At 42.6% G+C, this 5924-nt stretch overlaps 1 pseudogene; it reads right to left on the bottom strand.

Moving 5' to 3' along the window:
* On the bottom strand, positions 3679-4182 carry Obox4-ps10 (oocyte specific homeobox 4, pseudogene 10; annotated as a pseudogene).

A 5924-nucleotide genomic window follows, 5' to 3' on the forward strand; every position in this document is an offset into this window, starting at 1 on the left:
CATGGAACAGGCAAGATCCAATAGATCCCATTCCACACTCATCCATCCAAGAGCATTGATGATTTAATTACCCTGGACATCAGAAGACTCTTACACCTAACCCAGATGCCCCCTGTTATTGAACTTCAATAAAGTCAAATAGCCTTAAATGAATCTCCCTATACAGGACCCTTCCACAAGCTCCACCGTGCATCCTCTCACATCCAGCAGACATTCACTCCTAGTGGCCACACACAGTCTGTAGCCACAACTTAACACCTAATGGAAACCTGGCCAGGTGAAAGAAAATTTTTGTTTTATTTTCTTTTTTTTCTCTTCTCTTCTTTTCTTCTGAGACAGAGTTTCTCTGTATGAACTGTGCTGTGTGTAAGTCAAACTGAAGACAAGTCTGAGCAAGGACTCATAGGGACTCACCTGCCTGTTCCTTCCCACACAGGGCTAGGATTAAAGGTGTGTAACAAACAACTGTCCCATCCTTTGGGATTTACTCCGCTCTTGGGCTCCATCCAGAAAAACTTTGTCCTTACTCTCTAGTCACCATTTCAAGAAATGGGTCTCTTCTCATGCTGCTGCTCAGAGGACATGCACATTCCTGCTCACTGCAGTCACCTCTTAATTTCTCCAATCTTTCTCTTTTTAAGACTGGAGTAAGGTCCATGTACATGTCCTGACTTCCTGGATCTCACTATACAGACAAGTGAGGCCTCTTGATCACAAAAATCCACATGCCATTGGTTTCTAAATCCTGGGATTAAAGGTGTGGTCCACAAACCAATATGGTTACACGTTCTAGGTGAAGAAGGACTTGCTCAGCCAAAAACCATCCTGAGTGTTAAACTTTTGAGCCAGCATACCACCACTATACCTGATCTAGCCAATCTGGAGCTTCCATTGATCTCAAAGTCTCTGAATATCCTATTGTGAGTTCTTTCTACTCTTGCATATATGTTCAAAGGAAAATGAATTGGAGAATGCCTACAGTGCCTTCGTCCTAGTTGCAGGCCTCTCCATCGGTTGATGTCGGGCTCTCTATACAATCCAGGATTTAGACCTCTGTCTAAAATGAAGAATAGAGCACGTAGTGTTCTCTTAAAAGTTCATTGATAGATTGCCCAATCCAGGCATTTTGCTGGTCCTTAGTGTTCATATGTACGGGATAGACTTGAAAAATCTACTAATTTTAAATATATTCTGCCTAGGCACATGGCAAATTTTAGATGTCACCAAACAAAAACTCATACAAACTATAAAAATTTACCAAGGCTCCACCATGATATCCCCTTCACACAGCAACCTTAAATATTTCATTCAGCCCACCAACTCACCAAGAATCCAGATGGTTGATGTAACTTTCTAAATCCTCAGGCCGTTTTAATTCTACTCAGAAGACCTGCCCTTATATATCTCTCCAAACTTGGAATCCAATGCTCCTCCCACACGTTGGCTCCACCTACTTGCAATATTCAAATCCTTAATTCTCACACACCCTTTGATGCTCCTCTGGTGCTAAAGCCCATGCCTTTTTTTTTCTTTGTAATCCTTTCTTTCTTTTTATTTTATACTTCATTACTTCTATTATTTCACAGTCAAAACACTGCTTTCTTCCCAGTCCCTCCTCCTGCAATTCTTCACCTCATTCCTCATCCCCCAACTCCAGGAGGATGCCCTCCAAACCAGGACTCCCCACACCCTGGGCCTTTCCTGGGTTAGGTTTCTCATCTCCCACTGAGGCTAGACTACGAGGTCCTCTGCTGTTTAAGTGTCAGTGGCATAGGGCCTGCCCATGTATGCTCCCTGATTGGTGGTTCAGTGTCTGAGAGAACTCAAGGGTCTGGGTTAGGTGAGACTGCTTCTCATCCTATGGGTTGGCCTCCTCCTCTGATTATTGAACATATTCCTAATTTAACCACAGGGTTTCATGGCATCTGTCAGATCCCTGGGAGTAAGTACCTACGTCGTGTCTCAGTCAACTGCTGATGGGCCACTCAGAAGACAGCCAGTCTAGGCTGCTGTCTATAAGCACTCAATAACATCAATAATAGTGTCAGGTCTTGGAGCCTCCTCTTGACATAGATCCCAAGATGGGCAGTCACTGGAACTCCACTTACTCAGTCCCTTCTCCATTTTTGTCCCTGCAGTTTTTTTTGTTTTTTTATTTTTATTTTTTTTCGTTTGTTTGTTAGGCAGAAACAATTCTGGGTGAGAGATTTTTACTGTGGGATAGCAATACCATCCCTCCACTGCATGACCTGTCTTTCTACTGGAGGTGGACTCTATGACTTCCCTCTCTCCACTGGTGAAGATTTTATCTAAGATCCCTCCCTTTGAGTCCTGAGAGTCTCTCACCTCCAAGGCCTTTTGTACTTTCTACAAGGTCCCCCACCTCCCACCTTCAGAGTTTTCATGTTTTCATTCATTCTGCTGGCCCTCAGGGCATTTTTCCTCTCTCCCCCCAAAACCACTGCCTATACCAGATCATGATTCACTTTTGCCCTCCCGTTATCCTCTCACACCCAGATCCTGCCTTTGTCTCCTGAATGCTGAGATTAAAGGTGTAGTAAAACACAACCAACATTCTCCACTCTTTGTACTGTAGAAATATCTGCTTATGCATACTCTCTTCTCAACTGAGTGTATGAAAGCAGTATGTGCATTTGTGAATGTATGAACACATAAGTCTAGAAGAGTGTGGAAGAGGCTGCACTGGATGTTCTGAAAGTGGAGAGACAAAGAACAGAAATATTGGGAACTGAACTGGTTTCTCTGAACTGGTACCCAAGATTTTAATTTTCTTGATGTTGTGACACAGTGTAAAGTATGAGAGACGTGTATTATTGTGTTAAAAATAATCCAGGTATGGTGGCACACACCTTCAATCCCGGCCCACAGGTGGCCAAGGCAGGAAGATTTCTGAGTTCAAGGCCAGCCTGGTCTACAAAGTGAGTTCCAGAACAGCCAGAGCTACACAGAGAAACCCTGTCTCCAAAGAAATAACAACAACAACAAAAAACCACAAAAAAATCGCATTATTGATTTAAGGATAAAGTATAAAGAACACAATAGAAGATTACTTCAAATTATTAATTGACTATAGGTGATAGTAAAACTAGTGTGTTAGTATACACTAGGAATCGCCATACTCAGAAAAAGAAAGAAGAAAGACAGAATGTTAAGGCCATGCTGGTCTCCAAGAAGAAGTGCTGTATCTAATAAATATTTGTCCTCTATGCTGTATTCTTAAGCCATGCTGTGGTCAGCAGGCCTGCTGTTACTGGAAGACCATATTGATGTGAGTGGACTGTACTTTCACCTAATTCCATGTCAATGGTCCTGCCTGGCTCTGTGAGCCTTGCCTGGTTCCATCATTCTCCTCCTGCTGGGGGCCATGTTACTGTTCTGTGTTTTCTCAAGGAACCATGTGGATGCCGATATTATATGCTCCCACTGACTATGAAGAGCAGCAAGGATATTATTGCTGTGATATTGGTATCTCCATCCTTACAGTTGAGAGAGAATGACAGGGAAATATTCTCTGACAATCAATAACTACATGCCAACACAATCCATCCCTAAAAACTAACAAACTAGGCAGGAAGTCAACAGGAAAAAAATCTCTTAAATGTGATGGGATACTGAAGTGTATCTCTCCACAGTTGACAGTTTCTTGCCAGGGTGATGTAGGGACACCACCCTGTTATATTTAAGGGGCAGTTCATGAAGAATATGACCATGCTTCAGTACATATGTAGGTGAAAAAAAACTGACCCAATTCATTTTTCTGCTGCCTCTGCAGCCCTACATCTTGTATTCTTTGGATAGAGTTCCATACAGACTTGACCAGTGTTGGAGAAGATGCATTCCTGGTCTGAGGAATTACTATAAGTAATGAGTTCAGAAAGAGGGCTCACAGCTGCTGGTTTCTGACACATGGAGAAGGTGGATTCTGAGTTTGGGGCAAGAGTTGAATAACTGAGTCGAGGAGGAGGGCTGATACCCCAGTGGTTTCTCAAACATAAAAACTGAACTGGCTGACACAGGAAGGGGGACACAAAATTTGGGAAATCCAGAACTGCCACTATATAGTTGGTCTTGCATTGCAGACAGTTCTCTACCCTTCTGGCTATGTGGCTGCCCCCTAATATGGCTCTTCCTGAAGCAGTTCTTTTTCAAGATTTGATCAATGGGGAGAAGTTTGATTCCTAGTCTGAAGAGGTAATCAGTGGACAGATTATAAGAGAGCGGATGACGTCCAAATGCATCAGGTGTGCAGAAACTGCACTGGCAGAGGAAACAGGTAGTTCAGTCTTTGGAATCTGTCCTTAACGTTACGAAATTCATCGCAAAACACGAAGTTTCCTGGACCCAAGAAACAAGGAAGCAGAACGACCTGGGCATGAAAGCCACAGTGTAAGGATGTGTCTTTTAAGACTCAGAAATTTGGAGGAGTGCCCTGAGGTCTATGCCTCCCAGACAATTTGTGGAGCCACTGTCTATGCCTCACAACTGTTCCAGATTTTTGCATTGCAAGACTAAAGGCAATGGAAATCCAGCCCGGAATTCATCTTAACAACCCTTCTACAACTTGGAACTGGACCAAGGTCATGGACAGTCAGGGAAGTGTGTGCTTAGGTGATGGGGAATATCTACCTCACTAGAGGGGGGAGAGATAACACAGGCCATAACTTGATCTTGTGGTCAATCAATCCAACATCTGAGCCAGTGACATTGGTTTTGCCTTGAATCGATACTTGAGCATATTAAAATATTCTTCCAGGACTACATTTTTTTTAATGAATACAGTGAGGTCTATCCTCTGCCTCCTTGAATCTTTGGAAGAAACTTGTGACACCAGAGACACTTGGGATGTGAGGAGAAGTTGTTGACTTTGGTAGACCTGAAGCAACCTGAGAAGCTTCACAGTCTGGGTTCACTGGAGACCTAAAGGATTTGTTACTTGGAGTTATAGAGTGTCCTCTGATTATTTGTGGATCAGGTGGCAAAGGGAAGCCTGAGAGAACTTCAGATTTAGCATTGCATGAAAATTAATTCCCATTGGGAGAACAGTATGCTCAGGAGAACATAGAAATAAAAATAGATAAGAGAAGACCCCACAGTCCCTAGCTTCTATACTCAGGCCTCCACATCAATTCCTCGAGACTTCTTATATAATATGAGGCTAATGCCTCATGTTGAACTGATAAACAGTCCACAAATCATAGTAGTAACTGAACTAGCACCCTGATGTCTGAGCAGCATTTTTCCCACGTCCTCTATGATTCTTGAACACCTATGGATCTCTGTATGTTGAAAACTTGCAAACTTCTCCTGTATTTTCTCAAGGCCCTACACACATCAAGCTGAGCTTTTGACAAACCACTATCTCCAAACACACACAAACCATCTCCTGAATGCTACCAAAGGATCTCCTCCACAAGAGCCTTCTCTCTTTCATGAATGTAACCCCTCCAATTCTACACATCATACACAAACTTTATTCACAAGAAAAACTTAACAGATACCCAGGAAGTTATTATGCCTCTCTGTGTTTGACCACGACAACAATGGCCAGGATATAAATGTAACTTTTGTTTCCTTTGATGTAAGTGCCATCCTGGAGTCTTTTTGCTGAATAACTCACATTTTAAAGCTCTTTCTGAACCCTGTCCTGCTGGTTTGATTCAACAGTTTTGGTTCAACCTTCTTTGCAATCTGACTTATTTAATCTATCTTCTGTCAGGTTCTCATTGAATTTCTCTGCTTGTCCCAAACTAACTGTCAATTAGTGCTAGTCTTCTGCCTATTTCTTATTCTCTGGCTTCAAGTGCCTGTGCTGACATGCACTGAATGAACTCACAGACAGAAAAACTCAACTCCATCGACCTGATCTGCACTCAGAACATTGACTCTCAATTAACTCAACTCAC

The sequence above is a fragment of the Mus musculus genome, chromosome 7 (genome assembly GCF_000001635.26).
Source record: "Mus musculus strain C57BL/6J chromosome 7, GRCm38.p6 C57BL/6J".
NCBI lineage: Eukaryota > Metazoa > Chordata > Mammalia > Rodentia > Muridae > Mus > Mus musculus.